The sequence below is a fragment of the Bos mutus genome, chromosome 4 (genome assembly GCF_027580195.1).
Source record: "Bos mutus isolate GX-2022 chromosome 4, NWIPB_WYAK_1.1, whole genome shotgun sequence".
NCBI lineage: Eukaryota > Metazoa > Chordata > Mammalia > Artiodactyla > Bovidae > Bos > Bos mutus.
In genome coordinates, this window is record NC_091620.1 from 37,901,972 (window position 1) to 37,921,203 (window position 19,232).

The 19,232-nt window shown below is 36.6% G+C and overlaps 1 protein-coding gene across 3 annotated transcripts in view; it reads left to right on the forward strand.

The window, feature by feature from the left end:
* Positions 1 to 19,232, forward strand: part of RALA (RAS like proto-oncogene A) — a 58,689-nt gene that overhangs the window by 8,825 nt on the left and 30,632 nt on the right. Inside the window, exons 2-3 of one of the 3 annotated variants that reach the window (XM_070369340.1) lie at positions 6,007 to 6,108; positions 11,665 to 11,863. The exons of 1 other annotated variant lie outside the window; for it this stretch is intronic. The gene's annotated coding sequence lies outside the window, so the exon portion shown is untranslated. The remainder of the gene's footprint in view (positions 1 to 6,006; positions 6,109 to 11,664; positions 11,864 to 19,232) is intronic. One more of the 3 variants, XM_070369339.1, reaches the window with a different exon arrangement.

The window sequence follows — 19,232 nt, forward strand, 5'->3', positions numbered from 1 at the left end:
CTTTTATCAAAAAAGCAAGAAACCACAAGTGTTGGCAAGGATTCGGGGAAAAAAGGGGATCCTTACACATTGTTGGTTGTTGTTTAGTCACTAAGTCGAGTCTGACTCTTTGCGACCTGTGGACTGCAGCACTCCAGGCTTCTCTGTCCTTCAGCATCTCCCAGAGTTTGCCAAACTTCATGTCCATCAAGTCAGTAAGGCCATCCAACCATCTCATCCTCTTTCATCCCCTTCTCCTCTTGCTTTCAATCTTTACCAGCATCAGGGTCTTTTCCAATGAGTTGACCCTTTGCATGAGGTGGCCAAAGTATTGGAGCTTCAGCATCAGTCTTTCCAAATGAGTATTCAAGGTTGATTTCCTTTAGGATTGACTGGTTTGATCTCCTTGCTGTCCAAGGGACCCTCAAGAGTCTTTTCCAGCACCACAGCTCGAAAGCATCAGTTCTTTGGCTCTCAGCCTTCTTTATGATCCAACTCTTACATCCATACTTGACTACGGGAAAAACCATAGCTTTGACTATATGGACCTTTGTTAGCAAAGGTTTGTTGGCAACAGATTTCTCCGTTTTTTAATATGCTTTCTAGGTTTGTCATAGCTTTTCTTCCAAGGAACAAGCGTCTTTTGGTGCTGCTACTGCCGCTGCTAAGTCGCTTCAGTCGGGTCCAACTCTGCGACCCCATAGACAGCAGCCCACTAGGCTCCTCTGTCCCTGGGATTCTCCAGGCAAGAATACTGGAATGGGTTGCCATTTTCTTCTCCAGTGCATGAAAGTGAGAAGTCGAAGTTGCTCAGTCGTGTCCGACTCTTAGCCACCTCATGGACCGCAGCCTACCAGGCTCCTCCATCCATGGGATTTTCCAGGCAAGAGTACTGGAGTGGGGTGCCATTGCCTTCTCCGGTCTTTTGGTGCAGCCACTATCAAAAATAGTATGGACACTCCTCAAAAAGTCTAGAATAGAGCTACCATATAATCTAGGTGTTCCACTTCTGGGTATTTATCCAAACAATGTGAAAACACGAATTCAAAAACATGTATGCACTGCTAGGTTCATCACAGCCTCATTTATGATTGTCAAGATTTAGAAACAGCTTCAGTGCCCATCAGCAGATGAATGGGTAAAGAAGATGTGGTGTACACAGACACACACACACACATGCAGTCACACACACATACACCACAAGATAATACTCAGCCATGAAAAAGATGAAATCTTGCCATCTGTAACAACATTAAAGTCAGAGAAAGATAAATATCTTTTGATTTTACTCTTGTGGAATATAAAAAGAAAAAAAAAGTGAAGAAACCAAACTAAAGCGAATTCAGAGAACAGAGTACTAGTTATCAGAAGGGAAGGGGCAGGGGTGAGGGCAAAATAGATAAAGGGGATAAGCTGTATGGCGACAGATGAAAAGTAAATTCTTGGTGAGCACATTGTAGGATATAGAAGTAGAAACATATGTTGTACAGATGAAATTTATATAATGTTGTAAACCAGTATTACCTCAATAAAAACAATGTTTAAAGAGAGAATATAAAATGAGTAATCTTTTCCCCCAACTTTGTGCTTTGAAAGATTTCTTTTTTTTAATTGAAGTGTAGTTGATTTTCAATGTTGTGTTAATTTCTGCTGTACAGCAAAATAATTCATATATATATACACACACACACAGACACTTTCTTTTTTTATATTCTTTTCCATTATGGTTTATCCCAGGACAATGACTATAGCTCCCTGGGCTATACAGTAGGTCTTTGCTGCCTTGAAAAGTTTACAAAAAAGTTAATAAGAGTACAGTGTTGAAAGCCAGTAGTTACTAATCACTTTATATTCACCAGTTATTGTTTTGCTACATTTGCTTTACCTTTTTAAGTGTAGATGGTTTTATTTTTCTGAGTTGTTTGAAAGAAGGTTGGAGACATGAAATTTCACCTCTATGTACTTGAGTTTACATCTTCTGAAGATGAAGACATTCTCCTGTATTACCATAATACTATTGTAATATTTAAGAAAATTGGCAATAATTTCGTTACATCATCTAATATCTAGTCCAAGTTCAGATTTCATTAATTGTCTCCTATCATCTTAAATGGCTGTTTTTCTCCTTCTGAACCAGGACCCAGTCAAGGTTCATAATTTCTGCTTGCTTACTTTGACTTCTCTAGCCTCTTTTCACTTTTTCTAAGTAACTTTTGAGACATAGTTTACATACCATAAATTCACCCATTTTAGATTTACAGTGATTTTTTAGTAACTTTACTGAGTTGTATAAATCATTACCATAATGCAGTTTTAAAACATATTCATCTCTTTAGTATAAAATCTCTTATACCCCTTTGTAGTTAATTCCCATTCTATGAATATACTACATTTTGCTTATCCTTTTACTGGTTGATGGACATTTGGATTGTTTACCGTTTTTGGTTATTGTGAATAATCCTGCTATGAACATTCATGTAGAAGTCTTTAATGGACATACGTTTTCATTTCTCATTGGTAATGTAGAGTGAAACCTCTAGGTTGTGTGGTAGCCGTATGTTTAATGCATCATTTTGCATTCCCACCAGCAATATTTGAGAATTCTTGTTTCTCTGCATCTTCATGAACAATTGTTAATCATGTTTTAAAAAAATGTATTGCCATTCTGTTGGGTATAAATAAGTATCTTGTTGAGAATTTAATTTGCATTTCTCTAGTGAATGATAGTGTATCTTTGCATGTGCTTATTATTAGTCTTCCACCTGTTTTCTTTAGTGAAGTGTCTACTGAAATCTTTTGCCCAGTTTTTAAAAATTGGATTATTTTTCTCATTGTGTCTTAAGAGTTCTTTGTGAGTTCTGGATACAGGTCCTTAAGATCTGTGATTTTCAAAGATTTTCTCCTAGAGTGTAATGAAGTTAACCACAAGCCTTGCTTAATTTTTCTAATTTGCCATGGGGCTTTTTGGAGAGTTGGAATAAAAGCTAAATCTTCTGTTTATAATTCTTCCACATGTCTAGTACTGAAGTACTAGATTAATTAAAGACTAATCAAAGACAGCGTAGACCCCTTTATCTTCATTCTGCCATTAAGCAGTGAGAAACTCTTCCTTTCTAAGCTGTAAGAAGCAAATAGAGACCCTATAAACCGTTAGCATTCATTCAGTTGTCAGAGTCAGAAATCTGGTTTAGGCTACCTTAAGCACAACAGAAGTGTGCAGGCTTTGTCTCCTTCCCCAGCTCTGCTTCTTTCTTTTTTCGTACTGGCAGACTGTGTGGTAGCCACATTCATCTCCAGATTCATCAAAGAGCCTGTCTATCTCACTTGTTTAAGGAGTAGAGTACTCTGGCCGGCCTGTGTCTCTTGTCCTGCTTTGTAGTCCTGCCTGTATATATAGTCCATTGTAACTGTAATAGGAGAGAATGGTTCCCACAAGAAGAGGGCGTGCTGGCAGACAAACTGTGTTTAATGCCTCTTTAGGGGCAACGGGTCATTTTTTGCTCACTTTTATGAAATTAAACCAAAAGTAATGAATAGGATATTAATATCTGAAGTTTAAGGGGGAAATCACATTTGTTAGCTGATTAAAGTAGCCTTTACTAGTAGCACTTTTTCTTACCTAACCAAACACAGGTGATATTTGGTTTAAGCTAAAACATTCCAGGTATCTCTCCCATGGAAGTGAGGGGAGGACCTACATTAACAGTGATAACTTGATAATTGTGGCTGATATTTCTGTACTTCTCTTGCGTGTTTTTTTATGTAGTTTTCTTTAGCTGTCTGAGTGGGGGTTATAGCCAACTCTCTTGGAGTTCCTGCATTCCTACAGATTGCTGAAACGCATTTTTATAATTAGTTTCCTTCCTCTCTTCTTTCATTTACTTGGATTCTCAAGCTCTGTCTGTGTCCATATGTTACATGATTCATCTTCAAAGCGGTTTTTTTTTTTTTTTCCTAAAGTAAGGCTTGTTCCCAGTTCCTTTTCATGACATTGAGTGTATGGTGATGGTGACGATGCTATTGATGCAGTTGTGATTTCCCTGCTCAAAAAAGAATACTTTTCATCACTCGGAGCATTTCTAATCTAAACTCTTGAGTAGTCATACAACTGATATGTAAGTACAATCATGAAGTCAAGCAAATAATTTTGGACACTGTGGCTCTTGTGTTGCGTCTATACTTTGCCAGTATTCTTTAGGAGTTATTTTAGTGTGAAAATAAATGCAGAAACAAGAGCTTCTGATTTTGGACTGTATAAAATGTATCATCTCTTACAGAGTTAGAACAGGTCTTCAAAGGGCAGCTAATCATTCTTCCACTGTTTACAAAAATCTCCTCAAAAACTCCTTAGCCACTAGCCATTGCTTAACCACTTGTAGTGGTATTGTGGAAATATGTGTTATTTCTGGATGTCTTAATTTAAAAATCCATCCTTGTTTTGAACTGTAGTCTATTACCTTATGGCTTCTCTTTATTCCTCTTTTCTCTGGAGAAGCACTTAGCACACAAATATGTTTTTGAGCCCCTGTTAAACAGTGCATCTGTTGACAGAATCAAGAATAGTCATTTTCACATGTACCTGTCTTCAAATAATTGAAGATGGCAGCCATGCAACTCCCTTGCCAGCTTCCCAAGCATCTGCCTGTTCAGACACATCCTTCATGTATTTAGTTAGTTCCCTAACCATCTTGGTCACACGTTTCTAAAAATAATACAGCAACATTCACTTATCTGGGGTCAAACTTTACAACTTGAAATATGAAATGTACTTAGGGAGAAGGAAATGACTGGAATTTGTAGTTTTCCTTCCATGGCCAGGCCCTCACCCAAACACTTCAGATTCATTATTTCCATTTAATCTTCCAAACACAACCCTATGAGGTAGAAGATGCTCCCCATTGAGAATTAGAAAGTAAGGTTTCAAAACATACAGGGTGGGGGGTGGAGATACCTTTGAACATCCAAAGTAGAAAGGTAAGGTCCTAATGCTAAAGGCTATTATGTGTCCGGTGCTCAAGAGCATAGTAATAAGTCTTTCAGAACCTACTTATTCTTGTTTTATATCTAGTGCAATAAGCCTGGTAATTTACTTCCAGACAGTTTTTGGGGATGGAGAGGTGCTCTGAAGGCACGTAGGCAGTTAGTGATCAGTGAGGGACAACTGTGAAAGGATGAGGCAGAAAGAAAGACTACAGCGTGGCATTAGAATTTAGAGTTCCATCTTCCAGAGCTATTGAATCTAGGGAAAACTGCCCTAAATTCATAGTCACCTCTGAGAACAGGGTAATAGTTGATCATTATGATTCTGGGTTATCAAGAAAAAAAATTTTAACTGTTCAGTTAAGTTGAAGAATTTGTTTGACATGAAATTCTGAACTCAATTTTTGTCAAATACAACTCAGAAATTAAAATATCATCCTATCCAAATACTGCTTCTGATGGCTCAGTTGCTTATTTTGATTACTGGCTTGTTGAGAAATTCTCATGGTTATTACTATTATTTTTTGATGTGCGTATACATGTGTGTGTGTGTGCTTAGTTGTGTCCGACTCTTTGCAATCCTGTGGACTGTAGCCCACCAGGCTCCTCTCTCCATGGGATTTTCCAGGCAAGAATACTGGAGTGGGTCGCCATTTTCCTACTCCAGGGGATCTTGCCAACCTAGGGACTAAACCCATGTCTCTCGCATCGCCTGCATTGGCAGACAGGTTCTTTACCACTGCACCAGGTGTGTGTATATTGAGTGTTAAGTATACTTGGTAAACAGGAGATATGGCTCTTTGATGATTTGGGGAGCTGAACTTTATCTTTTATAGCTTTGATTGAATTCCCAGGGTTTTCCCATCGTGGATGTGTTAAGGTTTATCACAACTTGACTGGTCCACGTCCCGTGCTGTCAGTTACTAAGTATTTAGAGAATGCTGTTACTAGACTAAGTGAAACATAACTTAAAGTTTTAAATAAAAATATATGTGAATACTTTTAAGATTATCTAGTTAACCGTTGCTTGCTTTTTTCTTAAATTAGGAAGTAAAGGAAGAAGATTGTATTACTCCAGAAATACTTTAGTTTCAGCCTTCATCTCATTTTCCTCCAAATCCCAGCTGTCCATTTGGTTGTTCTTTCAATGTAAGTAGTGAAATAACTACTCTTTGTTATTCTTATGAGTTTAAACTGTATCTAATTTTATTACATCTTTAAAGCTTTGATACAAATATCGACAATGTGTTCTTCAATCAAAAAAGACTAGTTAAAATGTACAGTCCGGAATATTTATAGGGTCTTTTTTTGGTTGTTTAAAACTCAGGAGTAATCCTTATCAGAGCATTACTGCCGTAGAGAACTGTAAGATAGTAAGCTTATCTGTGTTCTTAGTGAAATTTTAGTAACATCTTGTGCAGTGTAGAATGTATGTCATTATCTGACAGATTTGTGCAAAATGTAGGAAACTGTTTCTGCTTATGGATTGCCTTTTGCTGTTTCTTTACTGATAAATCAAGAAGTATGATATGACCAGGTTTCCTTAAATCTTAAAAACATGAAGTGATTTTTTGATTATAATTGTAACATCATTTGGGTCAGAATTCGTTTTCAACTTAATGTCAGTATAAAGTAGTATCAGTTACAATAAAGCTCTTAGGCCAAGGATAAATAGAAGATAAATTTCCTTTTTGTAGGTTATTTTTGTTATATTAGTCAATAAACCTCTGTTTGAAATCTGTGTCACAGTGTCACAATCGAGCAGATGGGTTCAAAAAGAAACATTCCCTTTTAAGGCAGTCATATGAAAGTAATTTTGAGATGAAATTTGTTACTAATGTGTGTTTTCTTCATTCCAAAACTGGGACATGATGGCAAAAATGGTCTCATAAATGAAGTGAAAAAGAGAAGAAAGACAGTAATTGAGAGTTTTTTTTCTTTAGAAATTATAGTTTTTTTTTTTTTTTTTTTTTAATATTTGAAGCTCATAGACATCCATTTATTCTCACTACAGTGTAAAGTTTGGAATAGAAGTATAGAACATTTTGGGGGAGACAGGTATATTGAATATTGAACATAAGTTTTGTTTAATAAAATATTTATTGAGTGAAAAGCACTGTTGTGTGCCAGGCACTGTGCTAGACACACATGAGGGAAGGCACTTAACCCCCACTGAAGCGACAGGGAGCACTCCCCAGAAGTGACCACAGGAGGATGAACAGGACTTTGATAAAGGAGATGAATCACATTGAGTTGGACATCGAGTGTTCAGAACTAGGGAATAAAATTCATGCCGTGTACTTTAGAGCGAGTGTGGTGTATTCCTGAGGGGTGTTCCAGAAAGGGCCCAGGGCAGAGAGGACTGGGAGAGTTGTGGGCAGATCTTAAAGCCCCTCATTTCAGGCCTCTGGGGAGCCATTGGAAAATTTTAGGAAGCATCATGATCAAGTTTGCCTTTTGAGTGTTCTCTGCAGCAGTGCTTCTGAAATAATCTCTGATAAAGGTCTATTTTTTAAGTTTTCTGTATACAGCAGACTGATACTTTTGTAAAATATAGTAAAAAATAAAATACTAGAAAAATGAAAATTTAAGAAGACAGAAAACAAGCCCATTTTAAAAATTAAGTTGAACAAACATAAAATTACTGTCAAGTTCCTCTTTGAGTTTCTAAATGTATACTGTAAAATTGGTTCTTTCCTATTCTTGAACTAGTTATGCTTTGAGTACCTCTCCTGCAGAGGAGTAATCTCTTTTTGATCGTGTACCTCCATCGGTACAGAGTTCTGGAAACTCTCATGTGTATATTTACTTTCAAATCATGTACATGTGTTACTGTGCAATTATATGATGTGTGCCATAAACTGTAAATACAAATTGAAAAATAACAGACTTTATTAACTATTTTAAATGAAAATGTTTTATTCTTTGTAGTTAAAAAAATACTTTGCACTAAAATATTGTTTAGTGAGAGCAGTATAATTGAATACTTCATTACAGCTTTTAAAAGACTTGGTTCATTCATAAAAGTAATCAGTGTATTAAATGATCATATTGTATACTTTGTATATAAGTGTACTGTCAATTATATTTCAATAAAGCTGGAAAAATTAAGTAAGAAATAAATTGGCTCAGCTCTCTTCCAGATGATGCCAGACCATAATATATACAAGCACCCCTACACACATGGGGCTTCTTTCTGGTGGAGGTTATTAACACTTCGTGATTCAAAGGCCTGGTTTTAGGGTTGAGTTTGTTTTGTATTTGTTGTATGGCTGTCATAGTTGAAATCAATGCTTTATAAAGTATATAGATTAGAATGGGAGAACTGTGTTGTTGGATGGGTTTCCTTGGTAATGCGCCTCAGTTTTCAGTTTCATCCAGCAGTTAATGACAGATTTTTAATGAAGTTTGTCTTGCTTATTTTCTTTTCCCCTGATGTCAGTTCTTACAAACTCATCAGAATGTCTTCCCTTTGTGTGTGTGTGTGTGTGTGTGTGTGTGTGTGTTTAATCAGTGTATTCAAAATCCAGTGAAACTGTAGATTTAAACAGGTTAGGAATTTTCAAATTGGTATTCAGGTGAGATGTAAAGTGGGCATATTACAAGCTTATCAACTCTTCCTGTATCCATTCACTAATACCACACTGTCTTTATAGCTTTCTAATAAGTCTTCTTAGTCAATATAATAAGAGTCAGCAATATTTTCATAAGGCGCCAAGTGTTAAATGTTGTAGGCTTTGCAGGCCAAATGGTCCGTTATAGTACACACCTTAGCCACTGTAAATAGAAGGCAGCCATAGATAATACATAAATAATTTGGAATTACTATGTCCCAGTGCAAGTTTATATACAAAGAAGCATTTTGCTATGAACCTGAACTGTTCTAAAAAAATGAAACCTATTAAAAAGAGATGAAGGCAGAAAAAAAACAGCATCACTTTTTTGTTCTTCCTGCCAGAGATGCATAACCTGAATCTGATCATCATACAATTCACTTAAGGGACATTCTGTGAAAAAATTGGTCAGTAATCTTTAAAATTCCCAACTTAATGAAAGTCAGAGAAAATATTAGGAATTCTTCTAAACTGAAGGTGACCAAAGAGATATGACTATTAAATGCAGTGCATGATTCTAATCCAGTGCAGAATCTTGGATAAGGTCTGAGGAGTCTCTGGTAGAAATGTGTTCATGCTGATTTCCCAGTTATGGTGGCTGCATTATGATTTGTAGATGCTTGTCCTCATTTGTTGAAAATAAATGCAGAGGTGTTCAAGTGATATAGAGTGAGCAACTTACTATCAGATAGCACAGGGAAAAAGTCGTTTTGGGTTATAGTTGCAACTTTTCTATAAATTTGAGATTATTTTGACATCTTAAATGTATATATCATTAAAAGTAAAATAGATTTATTGGCAGGACAGTCTAGTTTGACAACCTTCTACATACTTTGGTGCTGTTTTGGATATTCTTGATGTTTCTGTTTCCATACAAATTTTAAAATCAGTTTGTTGGTTTCCACCAAAAAGAAAAACCCTGCCAGGATTTTTATTGAGATCGAGTTGAGTCTGTAGATAAATTTGGGGAGGATTGATACTTTTGCAATAATGTGGGTTCCAGTCCATAAACATGACTCAGAGCAGTATTTAGATGGTCTTTACATTTTCTTAGCAGTGTTTTATAGTTTTCTGTGTAGTTTTTTGTTGTTGCTATCCTTTAAACCACAAAAAACTTTACACTAGCTAAGCTGCTCAAACTCTAAGATAATAGGTGTTTGTTATTCTAAGCCACTAAATTTTAGATTAATTTATTATGGAGCAATAGATAACTAGTAATGTACTTGTTTTTTAATTTTTAAATTCTGTGTAATTATTTTTTTGTTTCTACCTTTTTTGTAGTAAAATACAGTAACGTAACATTTAGCATCTTAACTATTTTTAAGTGTACAGTTTCATGGTATTAATACAGTCACATTGTTCTACAGCCATCACCACCATTTATCCCCATAACTCTTTTCATTGTAAAACTGAAACTCTGTATTCATTAAACAATAACTCTCCAGTCTTCCCTCCCTGTAGCCCATGGTAGCCACTATCTACCTTTTGTCTATGATTTTGACTATGCTAAGTACCATAGCTAAATGGCATCATACACTATTTGTCTTTTTGTGATTAGTTCATTTCACTTAGCCCAGTGTCCCAAGATTCATCCATGTTGTAGCAGACTGCAGAATTTCCTTGCTTTTCATGTTGAGTATTATTCCATTGTATGTTTATACCACATTTTGCTTATCTCTTCATCCATTGAACTTGAGTTTCTTCCATACTTTAGCTGTTATGATGAATGCTCTGTGAATGAGTGTACAGATATCTCTTTGAGACCCTACCTTGTTTTTCTTTCTTTCTTCTCTTTTCTTATGAAGGTTTCAATTATTTTGGGTATATATACTCAAGAAGTAGAATTGCTGTATCATATGGTAATTCTGTTTTTAACTTTTTGAGGAACCACCATACGGTTTTCCACAGTAGCTGTACCATTTTGTGTTCCCAATAAGAGTGCAGAAGGGTTCCAGTCTTTCCACATCCTCACCAGCACTTGTTATTTTCTGTTTTGTGTTTGTTTTGTTTTGTTTGTAGTAGCAGCCATCCTAATAGCCATGAAGTTAGTTATTCTTGAGCCCAAGTGGGTGATGATGTCATTCACTGAAATGAGGAACAGAGGAGAAAGAACAGGCTATTTTAATCATTTTCAGCTTGAGTTCTCTGAATATCCATGTCATTATAAGCAGTAGCAGTTGGAAGCATCAGATGGACTCTCTTCAGTTCTCCGTTAATTAATATTGAAGATGCATAATCCCTTGTACAGTCTTGTCTTGTTTTTTATTCATCTGTTTGATGCGTATCTTATAGAATCATTTTGACAAATATCATAAAATGTTAGAATATTGTAAGTATTCATCCATAAATTTTAGCATCTTTTCCTTTAAAAATAAGCAGGAACTTATTTAAGGTTCTATTATTTAAACTAATATAAGCTATTAGTTTATATTCAGAAATATAACTGAGTATATTCCTATTAGTTTATAAGCAGGTTGTTTTTGGTACTAAATCTGCATAGCCTCTGCTCTTATGGGACTTACCCATGAATTTTGGAAATATCTTCATAATGACCTATAACTCAGCTATAAAAATGATTTTTGTAAATATACTAGAGGTAGAATCCAACTAATTGTGTGTCTAATCAGAATTCCATCAGTGTGTGTGACTATCTCAGATATACTGTGTCCTTGAACTTAATCTTATGGTATATAGTACATTGGAAATAGTGTAGATTTGGGGTTTCATAGGCCTATATTTGAATTCTTGCACAGCCATTTATTAGCTGTGTGACCTCACACATCTTACATAACTTTAGGGACTCATTTACATGGTTTTCTACTGAAATCTGAAAAAATGAAAATTTCTACCAACTTGCCATTGTTATTGTTGGAAACCAGAAGACAGTTTTTTCCATATCTAACCTAACACCTTGGACATTTTAAGCCCTTAAGTAAGTATTAAGTATATTCTCATTGTTGTACAACCATCACCACCATACATCCCCACTGCTCTTTTCATCTTGTAAAAGTGAAACTTGTTTCACTTCTGTGTCACCAGGTTATATCAGCTGGTATGATACTTCTCCTATATACCATGTCATTTTTTCCAGGAAGTCAGAATTGTACTTCCCTATCAACACACCTTTATAGAAGCTGTGGTCTGCTCCCTGTGGGTTTGGAAGCATCTGTCATCACACAAGCCTAAAGTTATATGTCAACTTTTGGAAGTTTGTAGATTTTAAAGGAGTCCAAGGCTCCTGGGTTAGTCCTCATTTTACAGATCTGAAAACCATGGTCGTCAGAAGTTAGGTAAGTGTCGGAAAAACTAGTCTTTGCAGGCTAATGTGTGGCAAAATCTCAGTGTGTTGACTCATATTCCATCCTTTTTGCTATAAGTTATCAGGGGCTCTGGTTATGTTTTACAAACACTATGAGAATGTAAATTGAGGACAAAGCTAATATACACAATTTATTTTGCTAATAAGTTTTCCATCAACTTTGTAAGTGATCTGGGTTTTGGTTTGGGGGATTTTTTGCAGGGGGAGTCTCTTCACAGTTAACTCATTCAACAAATATTTCTTAAGGACTTAGTATGTGTCAGGTACTGCTGAGGTAATGGAGATGCAACAATAAACAAAAACTCCCTGCGCTCATGGATCTTACATTCTACAGACCAGAATCCTGAAGGATATGAGGACGTGGGCCATATGTTTATCTTCTAGTAGAAGGAATGGCAAGAAAAGTTAGAACCATAGTAAGGATTTTATTCTGAGTATCATGGGAGGTCTTCTGAGGAGTGGATATATTCTCAGGATGGAGCCTCTAAATTTGCCAGCAGATCAGGTGTGGCCTAAGAAAGAGGAGTCAAAAATGATTCCAGTAGTTTTGCTCTGAGAAAGAATGAATTGCCATTTACTGATAAAGAGATAACTAAGAGAGGTAGTTTGGGGTAGGTAAATTAGATAGGAGTAGAGTCTGGACAGTTTGGAGTTTGGGCAGTTGAGTTTGGACTACCTGTTAAGACAACCAGTTGAAGATATTGAATTGGTAGTTGAATATGAGCCAGGTGTTCAGAGGAGAAATGAAATCTGAAGATATAAATTTGTGTGTCTTTCCATGTAAAAAAGTATTCTGAGTGAGAGCATGAAAGGAAAGACTATAGCTAGCCAAAAGGGGTCCAAGATGAACCCTAAGATAAGACCAGAATTTAAAATGATGGTAATGGAAGAGTAATAGCTGAAGAGATTCGAGGGGGACAAAAACCAGTGTGATTAAGGTATCTTGGAAGTCAAAGAAAAAATGTATTTTAAGAAAGAGTGATTATCTCAGCCGCTGCTGCTAAGCAACGTGTGTTGAAGACTGAGAATTTCTGGTTGCGTTTGGGCTTCCCTGGTGGCTCAGTGAAGAATCTGCAATGTGGGATATCTGGGTTCAGTCCCTGGGTTGGGAAGAACACCTGGAGAAGGGAATGGTATCCACTCCAGTGTTCTTGCCTGGAGAATTTGTGGACAGGAGAAGCCTGGCAGGCTATAGTCCATGTGGTCACAGAGTCAAGACATGACTGAGTGACTAACACTTTGACCTTTTCACTTGGTGATTTGAAGATCATTGATGATCTTAACAAAAGCTTGGGTAAGAGCAGGCTTAGGGAGAGGAAAGAAGCAGAATTTGATACAGTGAGTTTAAGAAATGGAAGTAGGGTTGAGAATTTTTTAAGATAGGAGAATAACATGTTTGCATCCAGTACAGAGGGGCAAATTGGGAGGGTGGGGGATTTCTGGAACAGTATCTGTTGAACCAACAGAGGAAATGGGATGTGCTGCATGAGCAGAAGCATTAGTCTTACAGGATCTTGATCAGTTTCATTTATAGCAAGGGTTGACAAGCCACAATTCTGCAGCCAAATTCCATCTGCTGCCTGCTTTTAACTTTTATTGGAACAAGGCCGTGCCCAATTATTTAGATATTGTCCATGGTTACTTTCCAACTACAGCAGCAGGCTTGAGTAGTTGCTCCAGAGAAGCCTAAAATATTTACTATCTGGCTCTTTACAGGAGTCTGGTGACCCTAGATTTATAGTAACTAAAGGAGAAGATGGGATGAAATAGGAGTGGGGGAAGGAAGGAAGTAGAAGTCAAATCTAAGGAGCTGAACCTTTTGCAAAGGTATTCAAATATCTTTTCTGATTTGGGTCAGACCAAGAGAAAAATCAGAACCATGAATTTGAGCAAAATGAGCTATAGCCTAGGTTCTTTATCCTGAGATGAGTTCTTAGGACTCTATAGTCTCCAAAGCTGTAAGCTAACTGTATATAGTCAGCTCTCCTGCATTACAAATGACTGCAATCTTATCAGCTTAAAACAACAAACTCCTAACTATCTCACAGTTTCTGTGGGGGAAGAATCGGAAGTAGCTCTAGCTGTGTAGTTCTGACTCAGGCTCGTAGGAGGCTGTAATCAAAGTGGCAGCCAGGACTGCGAGCACCTAGGCTTGTCTAAGTCCAGAGGGTCGGCTTCCTATCCTGCTCACAGGGTTGTTGGCAGGAGACCTCCGTTCCTTGCCACTTGGGCTTCTCACATATGACTGCTCACAGCATGGTTTCCCATGTAGAGAATTACAAGAGAGTCCAGGATGGAGGCTTCCAGTCTTTTATTACCAGTTCTAGGAAGTGACGTGCCTTCATTTCTGCTGTATTACATTGATCACACAGATCAAGGCTGGTATAGTATAGGAAGAGACTACATGAGGGTGTGAATACCGGGGAGTGGGAGTTGTTGGGCCTCCTCCTGGAGGCTGCCTACCACAGACCCACTTGACTGTCTACAGAGTTCAGTGCATTGTGTACTTGCAGCTTTGCTGTGTGTGTCCCTCTCCTCACAGTTGCCCAAAGCAGCCTGTGATGGTTTGAGTCTCTTAAAGCCCAGTCAGACACTGTTTTAAATATTTTTTCTGTTTTTTTAATAAGCTTTTTTATTCCTGGTTGTAAAAGCAGTATTCATGGTATTAAAAAAAAAAAAAACTGGCATAGAAATAAATGAAAAGCTCTGGAAATTAAACATTTTTCATGTTCCCCTGTTTAGATTATTCTTGCATGCTTGTTCAGTCACTCAGTCATGTCTGACTCTTTACAATCCCTTGGATTGTAATCCACCAGGCTCCTCTGTCCATGGAATTTTCCTGGCAAGAAAACTGGAGCAAGTTGCCATTTCCTCCTGCAAGGGATGTTCCCAACTCAGGGATCGAACCCTCATCTTGATTGCGTTGCAGGCGGATTCTTAGCTGCTGATCCACTGGGGAAGCCCTCAGATTACTCGTACCAGATTTTCATTTTGCTATCTAATGTTTTTCCTGTCTGTACTAGTACATACCTGTTTTAAAAGTTTATACATAGATCCTATTTGTAAGCTACTTTCACATATTTTGTGAACATTTTTCAGTGTCAGTGTCACTTTTTAATAATTGTTTTATAATTCTGTTTTACAGCTATTCTTCATTTTTTGTTACGCATAATATTACAGTAAATATCCTCGTTACCAATTCTCTATGCCAGCCATATTTCTTTAAAGCAGTTATTGCTGATAATCCACTAAAAATTCAGCAAAAGCAGTAACTAGGTATAAGCTTTATAGCATTTAGATTAATTTTTAACTAGAACCATAGTGGGTCTTCTGTGTTGAGGTTCCATGAACTTTATTGGGTTCTCAAAGGGGAATGGGATATTTACATGTCAAGTTAATTTGTGAAAATAATTCAGTTACTGTAAACATAGCTTACATAAGTAAAACTATTGGATTGGATATAGGAACAGAACACGGGTCTAATCCATATATAACCTTGTAATACATATATAAGGTAAGAAGCGCAAAAATTTTGTAGAGATTTGCAATTTGCTATAGTGATTTTAGTAAATCACTATCGTCAGAAGACTGAATTTCTTTGTAATCAAATGTTGTATAACATTGACATGGTTGTATTTGTTAAGAAAACTGCGTGACAGATCAGCTCAGCTCAGCAGAATTATCTCTGACAGTTCCATTTTCTCTTTTTTAGGGTTTTTTTTAAACATTAGCCTCATAAAAGCTAACTTAGCCTCTGAGACAAGTGTTCAGTTTGTCCATACTGCATAATGCATTGTAATTCCAGGTAATACGACAAGGCGTTGTCAGATATGGGAGCAGTCTGCCTTTCTCTGTGGCTGGTTTCTCCATCACCTCAGTCAGTTCTTAACTAGTGCCAGCCTTCCAAGGGGAATGAATGTCTCAGAATTTTACCAGTACTGATTACCTGTTCTCCAAGGTCATTTTCAAGAGTTTAATTTCTTTTTCAACTGTATATGTATATACTAGTTATTTGCTAGATACTGTGCTAAATTTGAGATTACAAAATTGGAGGTGGGGTGCTCTTTGCTATCGAAAAACTCCCAATAATTAATGTGGTGGGAAGAACTAGAAGAAGTTTTGTCCAAAATACTCTGGACTACTGAGCAGTGAGGAGTTACCCACCTAGGCCTGGAGAGAAGGCCAGGAATGCTTCACTAAGAGGTTCCGTTTAGATAGAACCTCTAAGGGATTCCCTGGTGGCTCAGATGGTAAAGAATCTTTATCTTTACTTACACATTTATTTACATCACCCTATTAGGCAAAAAATGTTCTAACTGAAAACATTTTTATCAGGTTTTATGGATCAAGAACTTCTTTCACCATTGATTTAATATGATATCAAATATGCATTAAGTTGGTCATCTTATAAATAGCTAAAATGTATATTTATAGAGTAAGAAGGAATTTAAATTTAATCAGCTCAGTCTCCTCTATTTCCCTTTCTTTCTTTGCTTGAATTCTTTGATGGTAGCTTACATACAGTTCAGTTCATTTTTGAGTTCCTGCCAGTAAGCCAAAGTCTGCCTTTCTCTTTACCCAGTAATTTTAGTTTTAAATTCTAAAAATTTTCTCCTGGTCTGTGGCTTACCTTCCCTTTTTTGTTGTTGTTGTTGGACAGGGAATTTTTTTTTTAATTAGCTTAATCCATTTAATATATTTCAGAAGGTGCAGTACTGTCCTTCACTTATCAATGAAAGAAGTTAGAAATTTTAAAAAGATCGTCCAGTGACAAACAAATTTCCTTGAAAGTCACATATATAGCACATCCTAGAAAAGAGGCAAGTCAAGTTTCACCTACTTTCATGAAATTCATCAAATACTGGACACACTCGGGCGTGGGGGAAAGAGGCAGCTTCACAAAGGACAGAGTTACATACCGTGTCTCCTGCACTCCTTCCCAGGAGCACCAGGTGGGGAACGCATTTTCTAAACTAGATACAGGAATTGGAATACAGTATCAATCTGCCTTCCTGTTAAAGATTGTTCAGTATTTTATTTTTTAATAAAAGGACTGATAACAAAAATCCTCCCTCCTCTCAAAAATAAAAGAAAAGGAGGAAAAACACCACTATTCTCGAGCGGAATCAGCTTCAGGAATCCAAATTAGTCTGTTACAGTCATTACAAGCATGCCTTGCTTCTAAACACAAGAAAAAGAATTTAAATAACAGAACAAAAGCTAGTAGTGATACAGATGACCCAGTCAGAGAAAAAAACAGAACCTCATACTTGATATAGTTTAGTTTAGTACTAGTTCTTCTGTGGGTTTTACTTTTGGTATTATATGTAAGAAATTTGCCTAACTCAAGACCACATACCTGTTTAACCCTATGCTTTCTTCTTGAAGTGTTGTAGTTAGTTTTAGGTTTTATATATGGGAATGGGTACATTTTGACTTAATTTCTGTGTGTGGCGGAAGATATGGATCTAAGTCCTTGTTTTGGTATATGGATATCTAATTTGTTCTGTGGTTATCATTGTTGATGCTTTTTTTTTTTTAACCACACTTCCTTTTTCACCTTTGTCAGGGGGTGTCAAAAACTAAATTCAAATGTAAATCAACAGGTGAGTGGATAAATAAATTGTGGTGTACCCATACTGGTGGCATACTGTGCAGAAATGAGTTATTGATACAGCAACCACAGGGATGCGTCTCAAAATTACACTGAGCGAAAGAAGCCAGATTGAGTACATATTACGTAATTCTAGAAATTCTAGAAAATGCTAATTTATTTATAGTTACAGAAAGCAGATTGATGTATTGGTGGGGGAGTGGGAAGGAGGGAATTATAATAAGGCAAATTTTTGAATATGTACAGTTTATTATGTTATACCTCAAAGCTGTTAAAAATAAACTTCTTAAAATGATACAGGCTAACACAGTAGTTGGATAAAGTTTTGATAGCCACAATTTTTCTACCCCTATTCCTCAATCGTTTCTTCATACTGGAACTCCAGATTATTACTGCTGTTTAAAAAACAGATATGTGAGTCTGAACATAACATCCAGAAAATGTTGTGATGATTATAAACTCACTTCAACCATTCTTTTTATTTCTTTATTCAAGACAGTAGTATGTCATGCCAGTCCCTGTAGGATCTGTTAACTTTCTTTGGTACCATGTTGTTCAACTACCTACAAATCCACTTTACTCGTTATCACTTAATTCAAACTTCCCCAAATTGTCCAAACATATTTTACTCGTAGAAATTGAAAAATGCATCAGGATTCAGGTATATGAGGTTTAGTAGAGAAGAGTAGAAAAGGGACAGATAATATAGGTAAAACAGTATTAAGAAATTTAAATTTTAACCCAGAAGCAGCATGGAGTCTGGAGAATTTTAAGTAAGCCATGTCAAACTAATTTTACTTTTTATTGTGGTAGGTGGTGCTTATATAAAAGGCAGACAGTATTAATAATAAGAGTATTTGTGTCAGTCCCTTTGGTATTTTAGTATGTATATAGCTTTTGGGGGTGACAGGATCACCCTATTCTTATATCTTAAATTAATTGTTCCCGTGCTTTGTACGTTATAGTTGTAGCCCGTCAACTGAAACATAACTAGCAATTCAAAGTTCAGAACTATTTGAATTTTCTCGCTTCTGACTACTTCTTGATTTTATGAGAATGACAACTATATTTAGGCCTAAGAATTTAGTCTGCTAGAACTGGAACAAATGCAGGTCTCATCTGTTCATGCTGGCTGGTTCCCAATATGAAATCTTATAAAATAACATGTAAGAGCCTTAAAATGTTTCTCCTTTCAAACCTTTAGAGTTAAGGTTCAATAATTTGGTTAGTTATGGTTCTCTGTGAGGCCACTACTGATTCTTAACTACAGCAAGAACCCAAAAAGGAAAAAGGGTAATTTATGAGCAGCAGCCACTTTGGCAACCAGAATGCTTTGTTGTTACAGAGTCTATTGTAGTAAGTCTCTTTGTCATCATTCAACACCTGTCACAGTGTAACCAAGACCATGTTTTTGAACACCTGGCATAGCATAAAACCACTATATCACTTTGAAGCCAGTCCCTCAGGTGAGTTAAATTTCTCCATTAGTTTTAACTCAACCCTCCAGTATGGTGGATTGGTGAACGTGGAGACCTGTAAGTGGGTACCAGTTACTCAGTGGAACAAACATGCTCAACCCACACCTTGAACTGAACCCCAGATTTGGGGATAGAGTAAAAGAGTGAGAGTGGATAAGGGATATTTGCTTCAAATGTCATTTGAGAGAACACAGTGATTTCACATCTGATCTAACTACACTGGCACAGATACATAGAATCTGCTGGAT